The sequence below is a fragment of the Rhincodon typus genome, chromosome 35, assembly GCF_021869965.1.
Source record: "Rhincodon typus isolate 14 chromosome 35, sRhiTyp1.1, whole genome shotgun sequence".
Taxonomy (NCBI): Eukaryota; Metazoa; Chordata; class Chondrichthyes; order Orectolobiformes; family Rhincodontidae; genus Rhincodon; species Rhincodon typus.
The window spans coordinates 2,767,032-2,790,512 of NC_063366.1; positions in this window are offsets into that span (position 1 = coordinate 2,767,032).

Here is a 23,481-nt window from a genome sequence, read left to right on the forward strand (position 1 = left end):
TCTGATCAAGGGTCTAGGCCCAAAACGTCAGCCTTCCTGCTCCTATGATGCTGCTTGGCCTGCTGTGTTCATCCAGCTCTACACCTTGTTATCTCAGTTTCTAGAGGAACATGAATTTCCTGAAACTTAGGAAACTGACCGAGAAATGGAAGTGACTTTGAGCAGCAGATCAGGTGGAGATTTAAACTTGTCATTTTCTCAACTGAATAAAACCCCATTTATTGCAGTTGCTGTCTTAGGTCCCCTGGTAAATGTTTGACAGAGATTTCTATTGTGGGAGCAACACTCTTCATTCTTGGAGGCTTTTAAACTGATGACACTAGTGCAGGAAGTGTAGCCTCAGATGTGTTTGACAACAGTTCAAAAGACGGAGATCCACAGCATCCAAGGCAGTGATGATGTGGGATCAGTAATTGCCCAGGAGGGAGTGGCATAGGAAGGAGACAGGAATAACTCTGCGCTCGGGGAGTAACCTGTTCTTGAAGACCCTCTGCAACTCGAAGATAGACTCTCTGTAAGTGACTTGGGGAGTAAATTCACTCCTCACCAGACCACTCTGAAGGTCTCTCTCTCCCCTTGATTGATACCACACTCCTGGTTTGACTCCCTTGCTCTCGACCTCATATCTAACATGACCCAAGTCCCTTTCTTGAATTTCTTAGATCATCATAGAACCCCTAGAGAGTGGAAACAGGCATATCCAACCCTCGAAACTATGGGCAATTTAGCATGGCCAATCCACCTAACTCGCACATCTTTGGACTGTTGGAGGAAACCGGAGTACCTGGAGGAAACACACACAGACACAAGGAGAATGTGCAAACTCCACATCGACAGTTGCCCGAGGGTGGAATTGAACCCTGGTTCCTGGCACTGTGAGGCAGTAGTGCTAACCACTGAGCCACCGTGCCACCACTAATTTGTGAAACAACAACTTATTCCAGACTTTGAAGAGGTTAGAGATGGGACAATTGTTTGCGAAGACAAAGGGGTCAAGAGGACAAGGATGTTAATTTAAATTTAAAGGAAAGAAGACATATCTGAAGAGAGAGAACCATAAGTAATCTTGGCTAACGTGGGAACCAGGAATGGAAGTGGGTGATCAGCAGTTTATTGAGAATAGAGTCGAGGGAACAGGAGGTGGGTCTCATGGGCAAGATGAGCTCAAAGAGGGCATGGTGGGAAATAGGAGAGAAACTAGAGAAAAATGAAAGTTCAGGGCGAGGGTGGGGGAATTTGTCAAGGTGGGTTCGTGGAAGGGAGGGAAGTGGCAGAAGCAGCTGATTGGAATGTTCAATTTTATTTCCCTGAGCAGAGAGATCAGCAACCAGGGTGCAGAGGTTTGAAGTCATTGATTGGAAGGCAGTTGAGGAGAAATTATTTTGTCCAGAGGATGGTGACAGTTTGGATTTCACTGTCTGAAAGGGTGATTGATTCAGAAACTTGAAGAAATAACATTTCCTATTTTAAAACAAGAACAGAATAACTTCTCCACATTGATACTGTTCCATCAAACACTCAGAGAGAAGATACAGCACAGTTAAATAGAAAGTCAAGTTCCTGGAATGTCAGATTAACCCAGGTCTCTCTCACCCAGATCAGGATCAAGACTCATCTGCCTGTATCACTCACACAGTCTTGTATCACTGACTTTCATGTCACAATGCCCTGTTTGGGAGAAGGACTTGAGCAAATTGTGAGGCAGAGCCTAGTTCAGGGATGATTATGGCTGATCTGATGGCTGTTCTTCAGAAGAATTATATTGGACTTAAAACGTTAGCTCTGTTTCTATCTCCATAGACACTGCCTGATTGCTGAGTGTCTCCAATATTTTCTATGTTTATTGTGAAGTGGTTGGAAAGGTGGCAGATGGAATTTGATGCAGTGAGTTTGAAGTGATTTATTTTGTTAGAACAACTGATAGGGACAATCTAAAATAAAGATACAATTCCAAAAGGGCGCAGGAGCAGAAGGACTTCAGTGTATCTGTGTTAAATCATTGAAGGTGGCAGGACACAATGAGTGAGTGGGTTCATCTAGCTTTAGGTATCCAGGACTTCATCAGTTGGGGCAGAAGAGTACAAAAGCAAGATAGTTACCCTAAACCAGATAAAACACTGGCTTAATCTCAGCTGGAGAACAGCATCCAGTTCTGGGCATCAATCTTTAGGAAGGATGTGAAACCATTGAGAAAGTGCCAAAAGATTGACAAGAATGGTATTAGTGAACAGGAATTTCAGTTCCTAAGAGAGAATGGAGAAGTAGGGACTGTTTTGAGAAGAGAAGGTTGAAAGGAAATGTGACAGAGATTTTCAAAATCTTCAGAGGGCTGGTCACAGGCAAAATAGGGAGAAACTGCTCCCATTGACAGACAGACAGAGAAACAGGGGGCACAGATTTAAGATGATTGACAAAAGAAACAATAATGACACACAGAAATATCTTTCGTGTAATGAGTGGTTCGAGTCTGGAATGCCTGAGAGTGTGGTAGAAGCAGGTTCAATCGAGACATTAAAAAAAAATTCCACTTGTCACATCTAACTGGGGTAGTATGCTGGAAATCCAGCCCCACTTTTCCTAGAACTGTCACAAAAGTGAAAGATTTTATCAAAGTGCATAGAATTTCACAACTTGCAAAGAATTTTAGACCCAGGTTAACAGAAGACACCTACCGCATTTCTGAACTATACAAAAATTACTGTTTATTACAAAATAAAGATTCCAGCTCCAGATAAACAACTATGAGCAGTCAACATATATCTCGACCAATTAAAAGTCTAATTACTCCCATAAAACTTGATCTGCTGATCAAAGTCACCTCCATTCACTGGTCAGTTTCGCAAGCTAAAGGCACAATGGGTAAATGGGTCTTTCTCCCAAAGTACAACGAGGGCCTGTTCAGAGACCCCTGTATGAATGTAAAATGAATGTAAATAGTTTCCTGCATAAGTAGAAAATGCCTTTGTTTTGCAACTGCAAGGAAACTCTGAAGAATGTCAAATTTTAATGTGTTGCTCATTTTTGTTTCTCTGCAAAGACTGCACAGAACTGTTTTAGGACCTTTTGTATCTACTTATAATATTTATGAATAAAGTATGGTTTTGAAATAATAAAAATTTGTTCCAGAAATATCTGGATTGACTGAGAGAGACATCAATCAGAGAACCCACTCACTCTGCCCATTCTCTCCTCTTCCTCTTCCAGAGATGGTTCACTTCCTATAGGGACTGAAAACCAAGTGAGGAGATGGTGAGTGAAGGAGCAGCTTTGAGACAAATTGTATCCCATAATGTCCACACCAATCTTCAGGCAGTCTGACTATCCTGTGGGCAGTCAGGGGTGGAAATATCCCTTATGCTGTGTGAGAAGATCCAGCTGTGAGAGCAATTTACTCAGTGCTTTGTGCTGAACTGTTTGACTGGAGCTGTGTGTTGTAGTGTGAGATGAATAAGGCAGAGAACAGGGTCATGTGGAACTAAATCACCAGCAGGGATCGACTGGCCTGTTTCCAACTATAATTCTATGTTTCTGTTTCCAATTTCCAGCACCCACAGTTCTTACACTTTTTTTTATTCCATGTTCCATTCTGTGGTTGGATTTGAACTCAATCTCTGGATTGTTATTCCAGCAAATACAACAATTCATCTGCTGAAGCTGGAGTCACACACTCATTGAAATGTTTTTGAATGCCTTCTTTGAAGATTTTACCTGAAGGCCTCAGTCTTTCCCAAAAGCCTGAGCTTGGATTTAATAGTTTTTTTTTTCCCAGTGCTGTGACTGTTAGCTGAATTTGGAATGTGTAGTCTGAGCAAGTGCAGTGTATTTAATTTCCCTGGATGAATCAGAACCTTTCAATCAGCCACACTAAGCAATATTTTCCTCAGCTTCAAGCACATACTACCCAGTGTGTCTTCTTCAAATCGTTTTGGTAAGCAAGGACAGTGATTTCAAAATCTCCATTGAATTAATATTTCTCCTGAGTAATTTTTTTCTCTCCCAGAGAAACACTGATCTTTGCAGCACATCACAAGATCTCAGTGAATTGACAGCCTGTTTCACACTGCATTCAACTGTCTTTTCTATTGCCCAGTTCCTGAGAAGATGGGGGCCTAGGTTAAGGAAACACAGTAGCCACATTGCCTGCTCCTGATCACTATCCTGTGTCCCTGCTGGAAACAGAGGGTTTGTGACAGTCAAGTGATAAAAGAGAATGGACATGTATCTGATTTCACACTCCCCCACTTGCCCCCACCCAAGGGAAGGGCAGAGTGACACACTCTGTAGACCAGTCTCTGAGGAGTTATCTCCTTCAGAAAATGGGAGAATGAATTGAAGGAAATCATGTTTCCTTTTCCTGTACTATAGAAGGATTGTACTACATCAGAGAATACAGAGAAGATATATAGCGCAGATAGATCCTGACCTTCACCCAGCAGAACTCTGGGAAGACATCCAGTCCCTTCACAGCATTGCTCAACACAGAAAAGGCCAGACAGTGAAACCATCATCTGGAAATCAGTTGGGTCAGGGGAGCTATGACATATCATCAGATCTGAAACTGGTCAGCGGTGTGGAGTTTTCCATGAGAGCCAAGCTTTCCAAACATCCGGCTGTGGGTGATTGGCTAGAGTGAGTTTGGGAAGAAGCATGATTCATTCCTAGAGGTGAGAAACTGCTCAGGAGTGAGCTGAATAAGGATAGTTCCTAGGCTAGTAAGATCTAATACACAGCACCTGCTGTACAACTGTTAACACAAGGGCAGTTTCATAAAAGAGAAATCATATATACGTAAGGTGTGTGAGTGAAATTTTGCAAAATCATTGCCCCTCATCTATGCATTCACATTGGGGAAAAAGCTGTTCAAATGTGAAATGTGTAACAAGGGATTTGCACAATTTTTGGGTCTGGTGAATCACCGACCTATACACATGCAAAGTGCGGTATAAATCAAAGTTTGTTTCGCATCAACACAATCACACCAGAGAGAAACTACTCACATGCAAGGTATGTATCAAATCATTCTCGAGTTCATCAACCCAGTGAACATCACTATGTTCACACAGGGGAGACACCATTACATTGCAACATGTGTAACAAATCATTCTCGCAGTCACTGAACCTCATTTGGTAGTACGCATTCAAACAGAGAGAAACCATTCTGATCTGAGGTGTATGACAGTTCTCACAGTTAGGAAACCTCCACACACACCAATGCATCTGCACAGGAAAAACCGTTGAAGTATGAGGTGCAACAATCATTTTCCCATTCAAGAGTCCTGCTTCATCAAAGGATTGACACAGGGGAGAAGCATTCTCATGTGAAGTGTGTGACTTTTTGACCTCATTCTCCACATTTTAACATCCCCTGGCTTCCAAAATTCTAGGTCTTGTATAATTTAAACTCACATCCCAAAATTACTTCATTTATTTGAGACTTTAACCAATAAGGCAACAGTAGACAGTCCATGACATCAACTCAGGGTATGTTACAGTCTAAATGGTCATAAACTTTGTTTATTTATGATTAATTATAAACTTACAATTGTATCAATATGTTTAAGTTTGCAAAGTTAACTCTAATACAAAGGTTACATTTAGTCAGTTTCTGCACTTTTAAACAAATTAAATACACCAGTAAAAGGTCACAGCTGTGGTTACGATTTCTTGCTCAGGGCTAAAGAGCTGGAGTGTGCCACCTCTGTCTTAACCAACCTTGGAAGTCTGGACATGAGCTACACACAAGCTAAACCCATCTTTACAGATCTAAGTCTAAAAACTGGGATATTGTCTTCACTCTGTTTGCAACCCCATGATGCATCTCTTTGTCAAAGGAAGCGAAACAGAGTTACACGGCGTTACAGTACCAAGATTAGCTGTACATAAGCAGAGTATAATAATAATAAATAAATATAAATAAATAAACATTCGTTTCCCTAATAATACTGCGTGATGTTGAGATAATCTTTTGAGGTATTTCCCTCTTATCCAGAGCAGTGAAAATCCTGATACAGTCATTCAGAACGGAAACAATCCTTTCGGTCCAACCAGTCCATGCCAACCATAATCCCAAACTAAATTATTCCCACCTGCCTGCTCCTGGCCCATATCCCTTCAAACCTTTCTTATTCATGTACTTGTCCAAATGTCATTCCAATGTTGTAATTGTACCCACATCCACCACTTCCTCAGGAAGTTCATTCTACACATGAACCATCCTCTACGTAAAAAAAATTGCCCCCATTTCCTTTTTAAGTCTCTTTCCTCTCACCTTAAAAATGTGCCCCCCTAGTCTTGAAACTTCCAATCCTAGGGAAAATACACCTACCATTAGCCCTATCTATACCCCTCATTATTTTATAAACTTCTATAAGGTCACCTCTCAACCTCCTATGCTCCATATTTTCCTGAATCACCTTCTTCCTGTGGCTGAGGAAGTCCTCTCAGAGACAGATTGGCGTCTCTGAACGAACAGGAGCTTCTTTGTATATTGATGTCTTCATTTGGTGATGTTATGTAATGAGGTCAAAGCTTAAATTGGCCTCCTTGAAACAACTGGACTGATGTTGGGAGTGGTTTGAGACACACACTGCTGAGACAGACAGTGATTTGCAATGACAGCTCCCCTGCTGGAGCAAGCATTCTGATCGTGATTTGTTTTAAAGAAAATCTTCTTAAAAATGACCCACATTCACCTGCTTCTGTTGTGAAATGTAATCTCCAACAACTATATTAATATGTTGTTATGGACAGACCAAACCCCCTTCAGAAATATCTAGGAGATAGCCGAGATCCTAACTTTTATCTTATTTAAAGGCAAGCATAAGGTTTTGTATTCCAGATGTAATTTGATTGGTTACACTGCTCGGCTTTAAGCAAAACACTTTCTTCTTACCTTAGAGTTAAAATTGGTATAAAACTTTAACTCTTTGGAAAACTTAACAGGAAAACAAATTATTTAACTACTAAACAGCAACTTCCAATGTAGCAACATCCCATAAACACACACTTGGGGAAATTTAGTAAAATAGATTGTCTCACATGCAATGTTTCTCCAGTCCAGGAGGAAAGAACTTCAGAAGAAAATAGTGGCATCGGAGAAAGAAGTTCTGGTAGAGAGCAATTTGGCAGCTTCCACAACCAACTTCAAAACCCCAACAACTACTGAAAGCTAAACTAAAACCCTGATTCTGGGGGAGCCGTATTCCACCCATTCATGCAGCTTCCATTATTCCAACTTTAAAACAAAAACCCCCAAGGCCACACAAGCTGTTTACTTTATTGGCTTTAAATAGACAGTTTGTTACCTCTGTCTTAAAACCTCTCTTTAAAAAATTCCAGGACACAATACAACTCATAAAGCTATAGCATCATCACAATGTACACATACTACACTTGTTTCAATTCAACAACATAGGTGATAACAATTCACTATCCTTTTCTCAGGTCAATGCCCTGACCTATCAGAGTCAGATTGTTGTAAAATTTAGGAAAAGACTGGCAGCTAACTGTCAATGAGTATTAATGGGTGTATTCTACACAGCAATGCCTCCACCAGTGTAATTGCACTTGCCAACCCATTAGCATTTTAATGCATTATTGGTGTTGGTTTTACCCTTGAATTGATAACTATGTGAATTGTCCTGATAAGTGCAAGAAGAAAAGGTTTCAAAAAATATCTTTTTCAGCAATATTAATATAAATCATACTTTTTTCATCGCAACAGTTATGCTTTTCAACATTCTGGGATGTAGAATATCAGGTCCCAGTGACTTATCAACTTTCAGTCCCATTTATTTCTCCAACAAAACCTTCTCACAAAGCCAAATTTCCATCAAATCCTCATTTTCCCTCGTACATTGGACATTTGGGGGATTTCCAGTATCTTCTTCAGTAAAGACAGACACAAAATATTCCTGTAATCAACCAGGAGATACAATGACTGTGAAAACCCTTCACACACCTTGCACATGACTGGTTTGTCACTGGCATGAATCCTCTAATGTATCAGAAGATCACAGAAGTGGATTAAAGCTTTGTCACAAAAATCACATTTGAAGGATTTCTCCCATGTTTTAATCTTCTGGTGTCCCAGGAAGGTCAAAGACATCACAAACCTTACAGTTGAAGGCTTGCTCCCACTACTGGATTGTGCAGTGGAGCAGAAGCTACAATGGTCTTGAGACAAATTTGCATTACATGGGAATGCATTGGTGTTTGAAAAGGATCGATAACCATCTGAAAGTTTTGTCACATTTAAGAAACCTGTGTACAGACCTAAAGGGCTCCTGCCCTGTGTGAATCTTCAGATTTATCAGGAGGTACAGACTCATCACAAAAGCTTTACTGCGAACCTAACATTGAAAGGTCTATGCCCTGTGGATTGATTGGTAGTGCAGAAGGCTTCTTAAATCCATCAAGGCTTTGTCTCACATTTGACTGGTTTCTGCTAGTGTGAAAGTGTTGGTGCACGTGGAAGTTGGTTCAATGCAAGAATGTGTCTCACACCTTAGACGATTAGTTTCTTCCCTGTGTGAAAGTGCTGACGTGTGCAGGGGTTTCTTAAATATGAGAAGGATTTGTCACAAGTTCACCAGCCTGTTTGCCCTTCTGTGAACGATATGTTGTATCAGGAGGCTTGAAGGTGTCACAAAAACTTCATGCTTGAAGACTTTCTCTCCAGTGTGGATATTATGATGGACTTCCAGACTCAATCGTCTTCATGAATACTATAGCATCTCAGTAGTGCAGGAGTTAGTGAAAGACTCCTCACAAATCTCACATCTGAATGGTTTCTCCCTGATGTGCACAGCCTGTTTAGATGACCATGTAAATGATTTGTCACACATTCAGCATGTGAATGGTTTCTTGCCGATGAGTCTCAGAATGATTTGTTGCATACCTTGCAAACGTATGTTTCTCCCCTATGTAAATATTTTAGTGGGTGAGCAGATGCAATGACTGCAAGGACATTTGAATGGTTTCTCCCCCGTGTGAACATGTTGGTGTGTCTGGAGGGCTGATGACCGTGAGAATGATTCATCGCACACTTCGCATGTGAATAGTTTCTCCACTATGTGAAGGTGTTGGTGCAAGCAGACGTACGATGACCGTGAGAATGATTTGTCACACAATCTGAACGTGAATAGTTTCTCTCAGGTATGAACACATTGTGTCCGCGAAGTTTAGATGGGTGTGAGCGTGATTTGTCATAGAAAGTACAGCTGAACAGTTTCTCTCCTGTTTGAAAGTGTTGCCGAGCCAGAAGGATTCTAGATGTCGTAAAAGCTTTATCACAAACTTCACATTTGAACGGCTTCTCCCCCGTATGAACATTTCAGTGTGTGCCGAGATGCGATGACTGTGAGAATGATTTGTCACACGCCTCATAGTTGAAGGGTTCCTCTCCTGTGTGAAGACGTTGGTGAATCAGGTGAGTCGCAGATATCGTAAAAGCTTTATCACAAACTTCACACCTGAATGGTTTCTCCCCTGTATGAAAGTATTGGCATGTGCGGAGGTGCGATGACCGTGAGAATGATTTATTGCACACCTCACAATGTGAACTGATTCTTTCCGATGTGGATACTTTGGCATTTCACAAGCATTGATGAAATTCTGGTCGCACATCACATACTTGAATAGTTTCTCTTCCATGTGGCTATTCAATAAATGCACCTTAGGAGATCTGGAGCCTGGCAAGCCCTCCTCACAAACCTCATACTTGAGCAGCCTCTCATTTATAGGAATGCATCAGTGATTTGTGAGACTTCATGAATGATTGAAGCGCTTACCAAACTTAGATCCCACTCACACTTCTTCCCGGACTCACCTTGACTGATCGCTCATAGCCAAATCTTCAAAAAGGTTGGCTCTGATGGAAGACTCCAAACCACTGATCAGTTTCAGAACTGATGATATGTTAAAGCTCCCTGACTGGACCTATTTTCAAATGATGGTTTCACTGCCCAACTTTCGGTGTTCAGCAAAGCTGCAAAGGGACTGCATGCCTTCCCACAGTTGTGCAGTTGTTCCTTGAGCAATGGTCAGGATCTGTCTGGGGTATCTATTCTCTCTGTATTCTCTGGTGATCCTTCTGTAAATCAGGAAAATGAAACATAAAGCCAAATTTTCCCAGTTTCAGTTGAACAGCATCATGCACACGCCCTCAACTATTCAATGCTCCATAGCATGACAAGCTGTCTGCCTCTCCCTTTGCATATAAAGCAATGCAAGCCACAGAGGCAGCAATAATTGAGTACTAAAGGCGCCGTGCAATAAGAAAATAATGTGATGCACAGAGCAGGTGGAGCCTACAAGGCAATGCTGAAGTCAGTGAATGTACGTTAAGAAATAAACATGAAGTCGACAGAAGATGAGAGACTCCAAGTGCAAACTGAGTGAATGCTGAGAAAGCAAGCTAAGAACCATAATAAGCAGCCTGTGTAAAAAATGGGTGTGTGCGCACGCGTGTGCAAAACAACCTGGCAGAAACATGTAACTCATAGCTGTCCCTCAGCTCTAGAGTGAAAGCTGAAGATGAAAGGGCTGAGGTGAGCTGGTCCATCAGCAAGTATGATGACATGGTGAGGCTGGTGGTTTGAGAATGATGACCTGTGTGGATGAAAGTTTGAGGAAGATGCTGGCCATGGAGCAAGCCGGGATGTTAATATGAAAAAAAATTTGCAAAACTCCCAGACAGACATTTGGCAGCCACCAGGTCGCCATTCTGATATATATCTTGAGAATTTAGGCCATCTAGTTTCGCGGACAAGGAGAGGTGAATTGGAAGTCGTCTAAAAAACCCGGCAGCTTTGGATTTTAATGAAAGGCAAATGTGGGAATTAAGGTTGTTGCTTCATCTCATTGGTGAGATTCTAAAGTCGCAATTTAAGGCTTGAGGGAGAATAGCAAAGATGCTTCTTGGTGTCTGGATTCTGGGATTTTCATTTTGTCTCTCTTTTCCTGTCATTTCTCACTCCACAACATGGAAGGGAAAACACTGGCTGTGATTTCCTCCAACTCTGTCTCCTCCTTTGCTGAAGTGACTGTCTCCTCAGTTAGACACCGTTCCATCATGAATGTCATTCTGCTATTCCCCTGCATGTGTGGTCAGATGCAAGCCTTCTCTTTTTCCTTACCTGACTGTCACACCCTCTGTTTCCGTCAGGGACACTGGATAGTGACTTGGAGCAGACATTGTGGCTACTTTCTTTTCTCTGCCCAGTCCTCCAGATGTCATGTGGACAACGGACAGAGTGTAAAACAAACTATTAATTCATTATGAGCTTCAATCATGCTGGTGGGATTTTGCTATGCACATACTGAATATCACATTTCCTACATTAAAGCAATGACTACACTTCAAAAGAATTTCATTGGCTGTAAAATGTCTTGCGCCATCTGGTGGTTCTGGAAGATTCCATATAAATGCAAGTCTCTCTTTTGCTTTCTGAGAAGATTAGAGATAGGGTCGTGGGACGTCTTGGGAGGGATTTGAAAAGACAGGCAACATCCAGATCCCAAACCAGACAGAACTAACCATTCACAGTCCATGTGATAATGACCAGCTCCCAACACAGACACAGAACTCAGGAAGAATCCTCAGTCACTCTGCACCTTCCAAATAATTACAGATCACCTTCTCATATTCAGGAATAAGCCGTCAACAAAACTCAGCCTGGAAATCAGAAGGGAAATGCTTCCAATAAACACACTGAATATCCAACACACATATCCAGCCAAACCATTCAGCACAAAACAGCTGTCTCAGCTGGATCTTCTCACATAGCATATTGGGCATTTTGACCCCTGATTGCCCACAGGATAGTCAGACTGCCTGAAGAATGTGTTAAGAATTGGGGGACCTATTCAACTTCCGTTAACTCAGAATTCCATATTCGGCAATTCCTGTCCATCTAACTGTGTCACATTAGTAAATAACATTCTGCAAATGTAAACAAATCCCTCTTTGAAAGAAAAATCAAGGTCTTTACTCACTACAAACATTTAAGAAGCATCAGCCCACTCTAGTATCAATGAAGTGTATTAAAAGTAAGAAGATTTTGCTCTTACAAGGAATGAAAACTAACCTGCAATGCAGATGGGCAAAGGGACAACAGTCATCTGATCTCGTGACTGCCTGTTCCATGCCCATTGGCCAAAAGGTGTTAGACAGGTGATCAACATAGCATTGAAGGACAGCTCCCGAAGTAAGATTGAATGTCAAGGCCAGGTGGGGAGAAAGGAGAAAGAAGATCCAGGGAGACAGCCACACCATCTCCTTGGGGAAAGACCAGGAGTTACTCTATATCAGGCTGAGAGAAGACTAAAGAATGCATCAGCTTTCCTGCTCCTCTGATGCTGCTTGGTCTCCTGTGTTCATCCAGCTCTACACCTTGTTATCTCAGATTCTCCAGCATCTGCAGTTCCTACCATCACTAAAGAATGTGCTGACTTAGACCACCACAAAAGACAACTGGATAACTGGGAGGTGGGAGTGCACTGCCTTTACCCTTCTATTCTACAGAAAGGCTTTGGCTTTCTCATCTGTCACAAATCATGTATTTCCGTTCTTTACCTAATTAATGCACCATATCTAAACTGTTGCTTCTCAAGAAACTATCAGAAAATTGCTATAATTAGGTAACTGTGATCACGAAACTGGTAAAATCAATGACTGGTATCAGAAGTAGGATTGTTCACAGAAGTTAGGGTTTATTTGGGTTTCTCTTGTTTGGAAGTAGCAATTTCTGATTGTAATTAAACATGGGTTTAGTAATTCGTAAGGGAACCAATGGCTTTTGCAGATGCTAAGCAGCGGCTGCTAGAGAGTTTGATTGTGAAAATCAGGGCAGCTGGAGCAAAAGATGTACTAGGAATTATGGAAGAATGTGATGGAGATTGTGGATCTATTTTTGATAAGACTAATTGGGAAGTTTAGAAGGGTAAGATTAAGAATTCTTTTAAAAGTTCAGAATACATGTGTGTGCCTTACAACTGAACAGAAATTGGAAGGTGAGATAACACGGTGTAGAGCTGGATGAACACAGCAGGCCAAGCAGCATGAGAGGAGCAGGAAAGCTGTCGTTTCGATTCGAGACCTTTCTTCAGAAATGGGGGAGGGGAAGGGGATTCTGAAATAAATGGGGAGAGAGGGGGAGGCGGATAGAAGATGGATAAAGGAGAAGATAGGTGGAGAGGAGACAGACAGGTCAAAGAGGCAGGGTTGGAGCCAATAAAGGTGAATGTAGGTGGGGAGTTAGAGAGGGGATATGTCGGTCCAGGGAGGACGGACAGGTCGAGGAGGCGGGATGAGGTTAGTGGGTAGGAGATGGGGGTGGGGCTTGAGGTGGGAGGAATGGTTAGGAGGCGGAGACGAGCTGGGCTGGTTTTGGGATGAGGTCGGGGGAGGGGAGATTTTGAAGCTCGTGAAATCCACACTGATACCCTTGGGCTGCAGGGTTCCCAAGCGAAATATGAGATGCTGTTCCTGCAGCTTTCGGGTGGCATCATTGTTGCAATGCAGGAGGCCCAGGATGGACATGTCGTCCAAGGAGTGGGAGGGGGAGTTGAAATGGTTCACGACTGGGAGGTGTAGTTGTTGGTTGCAAACTGAGCGTAGGTGTTCCGCAAAGCTGTCCCCAGGCTTCCGCTTGGTTTCCCCGATGTAGAGGCCACAACGGGAACAGCAGATACAGTATACCACATTAGCAGATGTGCAGGTGAACATCTGTTTGATGCGGAAAGTCTTCTTAGGGCCTGGGATGGGGGTGAGGGGGGAGGTGTAGGGGCAGGTGTAGCACTTGCTCCGGTTGCAGGGAAAAGTGCCGGGGGTGGTGGGGCTGGAGGGGAGTGTGGAGCGGACAAGGGAGTCACAGAGAGACTGGTCCCTCTGGAAAGCAGATAAAAGGATGGGGAGAGAAAAATGTCTTTGGTAGTGGGGTGGAGAGGCGGGAGAAGGGGTCAGATAGCGGAAGTGTCGGAGGATGATGCGTTGGCTTCGAAGGTTGGTGGGGTGGTACGTGAGGACGAGGGGGATTCTGTTTTGGTTGTTATTGCGGGTAGGGGGTGTGATGGATGAGTTGCGGGAAATGCGAGAGACACAGTTGAGGGCATTTTCGACCACTGTGGAGGGGAAGTTGCGGTCCTTGAAAAACGAGGACATCTGGGATGTCCGGGAATGGAATGCCTCATCTCGGGAGCAGATGCAGCGGAGGCGAAGGAATTGGGAATAGGGATGGCCTTTTTGCAGGAAGGTGGGTGAGAGGAGGTGTATTCTAGGTAACTGTGGGAGTCGGTAGGCTTGAAATGGATATCGGTTTCCAGGTGGATGCCAGTGATGGAGACAGAGAGGTCCAGGAAGGAGAGAGAGGTATCAGAGATGGTCCAGGTGAACTTAAGGTTGGGTTGGAAGGTGTTAGTGAAGTGGGTGAACTGTTCGAGCTCCTCGTGGGAGCACGAGGCGGCTCTGATACAGTCATCGATGTAACGGAGGAAGAGGTGGGGAATAGGGCCTGTGTAGCTTTGGAAGAGGGATTGTTCCACGTATCCTACAAAGAAGCAGGCATAGCTTGGGCCCATGCGGGTACCCATGGCCACCCCCTTTGTCTGTAGGAAGTGGGAGGAATTGAAAGAGAAGTTGTTGAGGGTGAGGACGAGCTCGGTTAAGCAGATGAGGGTGTCAGTGGAGGGGGACTGGTCGGGCCTGTGGGACAGGAAGATCAGGGACATCTGCATGGGGAATGCAGGTGTATAGCGACTGGACGTCCATTGTAAAAATGAGGTGTTGGGGACCAGGGAATCGGAAGTTTTGGAGGAGGTGGAGAGCGTGGGTGGTGTCACAGACGCAGGTAGGGGGTTCCTGGACCAAGGGGGAGAAAATGGAGTCGAGATAGGTGGAGATAAGTTCGGTGGGGCAGGAGCAGGCGGAGACAATGGGTCCACCAGGGCAGTCAGATTTGTGGATTTTGGGAAGGAGATAGAAACGGGCGGTGCGGGGTTGGGGAATGATGAGGTTAGAGGCTGTGGGTGGGAAGTCACCTGGTGATGAGGTTGTGGATAGTTTGGAAGACGATGGTTTGGTGGTCGGGGGTGGGATCATGATCAAGGGGGCGGTAGGAGGAGGTGTCAGAGAGCTGGCATCTGGCCTCGGCGATGTAGAGGTCAGTGCGCCATACTACAACTGTGCCTCCCTTGTCCGCAGGTTTTATGGTGAGGTTGGGATTGGAGCGGAGGGCTGCACGTTCTATGGGGGAGAGGTTGGAGTGGGTGAGAGGGGTGGAGAGGCTGAGGCGATCGATGTCTCGACGGCAGTTACAGATGAAGAGGTCGAGGGAGGGTAGGAGGCCTTGGGGTGGTGTCCAGGAGGAGGGGGTGTGTTGGAGGTGGGAGGAGGGGTCAGTAGAGGGAGGGTTAGGCTCACAGTTAAAGAAGTAAGCGCGGAGGCAGAGGCGGCGGAAAAACTGCTCAATGTCCAAACATGAGTTGTATTCATCGATGTTTGGGTGGAGGGGGAACAAAGAAATTGGAAGGTGTCTGGGGAAGAAGTTACAAACAGGAAGTGACAGTTTATCCTCTCAATTAAGGCTTTTTTTTAAAATCTGTTCACAGCATGTGGATGTCACTGGCTAGACAAGCATTCATTGCCCATACCCAATCACATTATTAAGAGTCTGGAGTCACATGTAGGCCAGACGAGGAAAGGACAGCATTTTCCTTCCCTCAAGGACATAAGTGAACCAATGTTTTTTTCCTGACAATCAACAATGATTTCATGGTCATTATTAGACTTTTAATTCCAGATTTTTATTGAATTCCAATTCCACCTTCTGCCATGGCAGGGTTCAAACCCAAGACCCCAGAATATTACCTGGGTCTCCAGATTAATAGTCCAGCAATAATACCACTAGGCCATCACCACCCCTTGAAAATGGGAGATAGAAGTATGGAATGAGGCACACTGCAAAAATGAACAGATAGAGAAAATATTAGAACAAGACACTGAGATACCAGCAGAGAACGGGAGATTGAGACAGGAACCAAAGGATGTAAGGAGTGCTCTGAGAAGATTAATTTGACAAGAGAGCATAGCCTCCCCTGAACCTTTTGATAGGCACTGAAAGCTCAGCCGTCAATCCATAGTGCATTGGATGTGTAGAATGTGTAAAACAATAGTATGGGTTGAGTTGATCTGTTATGCTAACATGACCTGGGAAGAGATCCAAAATAATCTTTGCAAGAGATTAGGAAATGTTGTCATAGCAGCTGTTGAGGACCTTCTGCCCAGCCAGAGTCTGGGCCACATAAGAACTCTGTGCAAAGGGATGTCCAGTTTCGCTGTTTCCACTGCAATAGGCTGAGTCACTATGCCTGAGATTACTGCAGTAAACAGGAGGGGAACTGCCTGACAAGGAGAGCAAGTTATGCTTCCCATCTCCTCTCCCTATATACATATGACCCAGTCAAACAGTGTTGAAAAAGACTAAAGGCACAATAGAGGTCTTGGGGATCAGACTGGGAACTTCGATACCAAAAACCTTATTCTACAGGCCAGAGTGCATTCTGATTCCTCCAGGCCTTTCAGGGAGAGATGGTGTCATTGTTCTGATATGATGGCTACGGGAGACGAGTAGTTCATAGTGTTGATATTGGAGGCCTTCAACAATTAATGCTAGGTGACTCCCCAGCAACCATTATCCATGACCATTGCCTAGAGTCTGCAAAAGGCTCACCACAAATCTTGATTGAGGTTAATACTTTCTGTTGAGTTAAATATAGATGGAATTGCCAGGAATAAAAACAGTGTCAGACAGAAATCTGTAAACAATAGACAGTTGTGGGTGATTTTAGCTGGTATGGGATTACGGTTGAAAATGCTCACTCCTCTCTGCCTCTCCAATATAATGAAGCGAAACCAGCTTACCAGGTCAGACCTAGGACTGAGACAGAAAAGCTGGAAAAATTAGAAGAGAAGTCTCAACTCTGCACAAGTGCATGTTACTCCTTTAAACTGAAAAAGCGCACTGTGAAAACTGGATTATATTCACAGAGTTCTTGTAAGAGTTACAATGACAGCATCCTTTACATTCAGCTGAAGACTGCACTAAAATGGGGAATAGTCCAAAAGGATCATTAAAACTATGAAAATTTAAAATGTCAGATTGAAATTTTCAGAACAGTGACAATCTTTTTTAAAAAGCAGAGTAGTTGACGTACGACATAACTTCACCTGGTGCCTCAGCCTCCACCTCTTCTCAGAATACAGAGAGTTAACTCTTTGTGCTGACGGCTTTTTAAATCTTATGATGAACCCTGCTGTGTGATGAGATGTGAGATTCTAAACAGGACTCAATTTTGGATTTCTAAATTTACAAGTATTTTTGGACGTTATTAACCCATTGAGCTTCTTTCAGAGCCAAAGTAAACTTTGTTTTTGTGTTCTAAACATGTTTCAAGAACACAGTGAAGGTTCCAGGAGTCTTGCTGAGACAATATTTCTGAGAATGCAACAACCCTAATCGGACTGCAACCAGTTGAATATCCAACAGAAAAGCGTTGTTTAAAACCACCAAGTCTGGATATGATTATTTCCGAAAAGCGAATTGCCGAAAAAATTTGATACTAGTTGCTAGTTCAAACCTGCAATGGAAAATGTCATTGAAGTGCAATGGGACTTTAATTGATTTAAAATTTAAAATTTTAAATTAAAACAAGTGCCAACGAAGACAGCCTGGGAGATCTAATTTTTTCCAAATGAAAGGTTGTTTGTAAAGAAACTAATTGAACACAAATGAAACCTGACAGCCCAACAACACTGCTGAAACTGTGCATGAAAGAACTCTCAAGTCTGTTGTTGTCATGTTCGAATGTGAGGTCATTTTAAGAGAAACATAAAACATAATTTAGCAAGTTACTTTTGAGAAAAATGTATTTTTTTGTAAGACAGAACAAACAAGTAGAATTTCACAATGCTTAAATGTGGTTGACTCTCAACTGCTCTCTGAAATGGCCAATCAAGCCACTCAGTTGTATCAACTGCAATGAAGCCATAACAAAGAAACAAAACCAAGGGTCCGGCTGGCAGCGGCCTAAGCACTTGGAAAGACAATGGCAGAAATGAAACCCTGCAGAGCCCTCCTTCTTGGCTGGTGCCAAGATTAGGAGAACTGTCTCACAGACTAGTCAAGTAACAGCCTGACACAGTCATACTGACAGAATCATACCTGACAGACAATGTCCCAGATACCACTATCACTATCCCTGGATATGTCCTGTCCTACTGACCCAGGATTGACCCAGGAGAGGTAGCAACACAGTATTATACAGTCAGGAGGGAGTTGCCCTGGGAGTCCTCAACATTGACACCCCAAGAAGTCTAACAACCAAAGTCTGAACATGGTCAAGGAAACCTCCTGCTGATTACCACATACCATCCTTCCTCCAATGATGAATCAGTACTCCTCTATGTTGAGCAAAACTTGGAGGAAGCACTGAGGGTGGCATGGTCACAGATGTACTCTGGGTGGGGAATTTCAATGTCCACCACCAAGAGTGGCTCGGCAGCAGCACTACTGATTGAGCTGGTCAGGTCCTAAAGGACATAACTGCTAGACAGGGTCTGCGGCAAGTGTTGAGGGAACCTACAAGAGAGAGAAAAACATACTTTACCTCATCCTTACCAATCTGTTGGCTGAAGATGCATCTGTCCATAACAGTATCAACTACACAGTCCTTGTGGAGACAAAGTCCCACCTTCACACTGAGGATACAGGCTATTGTACTGTATGGCACTATCACCAGGACAAGTGAGACAGACTTCGACTAGATTTATCAACTCAAGACTGGGTATCCATAGGGCCTTTGGGCCATCAGCAGAAGAACTGTACACCAGCACAATCTACAACCTCATGGTCCAGCATATACTTGACTCAATCACTAGCATCAAGCCAGAGGATCAACCCTAGTTCAATGGAGAGTGCAGGAGGGCATGTCAGGAGTATCACCAGACAACCTAAAAGTGCAGTTTCAACGTAGTGAAGCTACCAAACAGGACTATTTCCAGACTAAACAAGTGACCAGCAAGTGATACACAGAGCTAAGCAATCCCACAACCAACAGATCAGATCTAAGCTCTGCAATCCAGCCACATCCAGTCGTGAATGGTGGTGGACAATTAAACAACTCACTGGAGGAGATTCCACATATAATCGCCATCCTCAATGATGGAACAGTCCAATGCATCAGTGCAAAAGATGAGGCTGAAGCATTCGCAGCTGTTCGGCCAGAAGTGCTGAGTGGACGATCCATCTCCATCTCCATCTCCTCCAGTGGTCTCCATCATCACATATACCAACCTTCAGCCAATTCAGTTTATTCCACATAAACTCAAGAAATAGTTGGAGACACTGGATACTGCAAAGGCTTTGGGCCCTGACAATGTTGCGGCAATAGTATTGAAGACTTGTGCTCCAGAACTTGCTACTCCCCTAGCCAAGCTCTTCCAGTGCAGCTACAACACTGACATCTACCCAACAAAGTGAAAAATTGCCCAACTATGTCCTATACACAAAAATTAGGACAAGTCCAACATGGCCAATTACCATTCCATCAGTCTACTCTCAATCACCAGTAAAGTGATGAAAGGTGTCATCACCAGTGCTATCAAGCAGCACCTGCTCAGCAATAACCTGTTCAGTGATGCCCAGTTTGGGTTCCGCCAGGGCTACTCAGCTTCTAACTTCATTACAGCCTTGGTTCAAACATGAACAAAAGAGCTGAAATCCAGAGGGGAGGTGAGAGTGACAGCCCTTGATGCCAAAGCCAAGTGTAGCATCAAGGAGCTCTAGCAAAACTGGAATCAATAAGTATCAGGGAGCAAGTTCTCTGTTGGTTGGAATCATACCTGGCACATGGGAAGATGGTCATTGTTGTTGGAGGTCAGTCATCACAGCTCCAGAAAATCTCTGCAGGAGCTCCTCAGGATACTATCCTAGGCTCAATCATTTTCAGCTACTTCATCAATGACCTTCCCTCCATTCTAAGGTCAGAAGCAACTATGTTCGTCAATGATGGCACAACGTTCAGCTGTGTTCATGACTCCTCAGATACTGAAACAGTCCATGCTCAAATGTAACAAGATATGGACAATATCCAGACATGGGCTAACAAATGGAAAGTAACTTTCAAATTACACAAATGCCAGGCTATGACTATCTCAGGGACAACCTCATCAAGGCCCCTTGACATTCAGTGGTGTTATCATCACTGAATCCCCCACTATCAACATCCTGTGGATTACGATTGACCATAAACTCAATTGGACTCATCATATAAACATAGTGGCAACAGCATATCAGAGGTTAGGAATACTACAGTGAATAACTCATTTCCTAACTCCCCAAAGCCTATCCACCATCTACAAGACACAAGAAGCTTGACACCATCCAGGACAAAGCAGCCCACTTGATTGGCATGACATCTACAGGCATCCATTCATCCTAGCACCAATGCTCATAATAGCAGTATGTACAATCTATAAGATGCTCTTAATTTGCCAAAGGTCCTTAGACAGCACCTTCCAAACCATGACCACTTCCACCAAGAAGTACAAGGGCAGTAGATACACCACCACCTGCAAGTATCCCTCCAAGTCACTCCCATCCTGACTTGGAAATATAATTGTCATTCCTTTAGTGTCAGTGGGTCAAAATCCTGGAATTCCCTTCATAAGGGCATTATGGGTCAAGCTACAGCAGATGGACTGCAGTGATAAAACTTCAGCTGACCACCACCTTCTCAAGGGCAACTGGGGACAGGCAAAATGTTCTGCTTAGCCAGCAACGCCAACATCACACGAGCGAAGAAAAAAACTTATGCTCAAGAATATTTAACAGCCAGTCTTGTCCTTCCATGAGCCAGGTCCCCAACACCACCACTGTATCATAATTCCATATCACAGTTCATGTTTGTAACTTCCTAATTATATTTACTATGCTCCAAATATTTGTAGACAAACACATTAAAGTTCCCCATGGTAGGCTATTGCAGAAAATACGGAGGCATGGGATTGAGGGTGATTTAGCGGTTTGGATCAGAAATTGGCTAGCTGTAAGAAGACAGAGGGTGGTGGTTGATGGGAAATGTTCATCCTGGAGCTCAGTTACTAGTGGTGTACCTCAAGGATCTGTTTTGGGGCCACTGCTCATTGTCATTTTTATAAATGACCTGGATGAGGGTGTAGAAGGATGGGTTAGTAAATTTGCGGATGACACCAAAGTCGGTGGAGTTGTGGATAGTGCCGAAGGATGTTGCAGGTTACAGAGGGACATAGATAAGCTGCAGAGCTGGGCTGAGAGGTGGCAAATGGAGTTTAATGCGGAAAAGTGTGAGGTGATTCACTTTGGAAGGAGTAACAGGAATACAGAGTACTGGGCTAATGGTAAGATTCTTGGTAGTGTGGATGAGCAGAAAGATCTCGGTGTCCATGTGCATAGATCACTGAAAGTTGCCACCCAGGTTGATAGCGTTGTTAAGAAGGCGTACAGTATGTTAGGTTTTATTGGTAGAGGGATTGAGTTTCGGAGCCATGAGGTCATGTTGCAGCTGTACAAAACTCTGGTGCGCCGCACTTGGAGTATTGCGTACAGTTCTGGTCACCGCATTATAGAAAGGATGTGGAAGCATTGGAAAGGGTGCAGAGGAGATTTACCAGGATGTTGCCTGGTATGGAGGGAAGGTCATATGAGGAAAGGCTGAGGGACTTGAGGCTGTTTTCGTTAGAGAGAAGAAGGTTAAGAGGTGACTTAATAGAGACATACAAGATGATCAGAAGATTAGATAGGGTGGACAGTGGGAGCCTTTTTCCTCGGATGGTGATGGCTAGCATGAGGGGACATAGCTTTAAATTGAGGGGTGATAGATATAGGACAGATGTCAGAGGTAGGTTCTTTACTCAGAGAGTAGTAAGGGCGTGGAAGGCCCTGCCTGCAAAAGTAGTAGACTCGCCAACTTTCAGGGCATTTAAATGGTCATTGGATAAACATATGGATGATAATGGAATAGTCTAGGTTAGATGGGCTTCAGATTGGTTTCACAGGTCGGCACAACATCGAGGGCCGAAGGGCCTGTACTGCGTTGTAATGTTCTATGTTCTATGTTTTAACTCTGTTTGGATCTCCTTTCTTTCTCTCCGACTGCAACTTCACCTATTAACTTACTATTCCCTCTGCTAGTGCCAGTGTGTCCTGACATTTTTTGCAAGCCTGGGTATTCTCCTCCACTATCCTTTCTTGTTCCCACACCTCTGCCAACTTAGTTTAAAGCATTACAACGGCAGTTGCAAAATGTCCCACAAGGAAGTCAGTTCCAGCACTGTTCCGGTGTAACCCATCCAGCTTGTTTTGGTACCATCTTCCCCACAGCCAGTCTTGATATTCCAGGAATTAAAAGCCATCCCGCCTGTACCATCTTTCCATCCAAACATTCATCTGCCGTATCGTCCTATTCCTGCACTTGCCTGCACAAGGCTCTGGGAATAATCCAGAGATTACTACATTTGAGGTACTGCTTGCTAACTTTCTACCTCACTCCCTAAATACGATTGCAGGATAACATCCACCTTCTTACCCAAGTCACTGGCACCATAAGGACCACAATCTGTGACTGTTCATCCTCCCACCAAAGAATGTTGTGTAGCTACTCTGTTGCATGGTTGACCCTGGCACCAGGGAGGCAACAGTCCATCCCAGAGTTATGTTGATGGCCATGAAAACATTTGTCCATAAGTATTAAATCCCCTATCACCACTGCTCCCCTCTTGTATCCCAGACCACTCGTGGTGCCAGTAACATCAGGAACATCGATGTGCTCGAATTAACCAACAAAGAAAGAAAGAAACTCGACTTTTGTCTGATCACTGTGGGAGAAGAGGGTGTTTGAACTCCCACTTCAGTCCTCTTTAATGTATTTTACATCTTCCCATTTGGTTTGTGTTGTCTTTCAATGTTGTGATCAGATCCTCAAATCTCAAATCTCAATTTTAACTGAGGCACGGCCTAAATGGAAGCCAGGAGCTTCAGAACCATTGAGGCAGATGTATTCAAAACTGGGAACATCAAACTTTCATACTTTTACCTTGCCACAGAAATCAAAGGTAGAATGTATATCAATAGAGGTCAGAGATGGTGATTTAAAGAGATTCCTGAAGGTATTCTGAGAGTCATGGGGTTGCGTTCTTTAGGAGTGAAAATGGCTCTCTATGTTCTTCAAATCACAACCCTACAAATTGAGGTACGACATCATGATCAGACACTGGCAAACTTTACTCTCTCATCAGTAGTGCAAGTAAACCATTTGTTTTAGAACTGATTAACAACAGACTTACTATCTAAGAAACTGCAAATGTGACAATGTTCCCCGAAGCTGAAAAATGAAAGATGAGACAACAAGGTGTAGGGCTGGATGAACACAGCAGGCCAAGCAGCA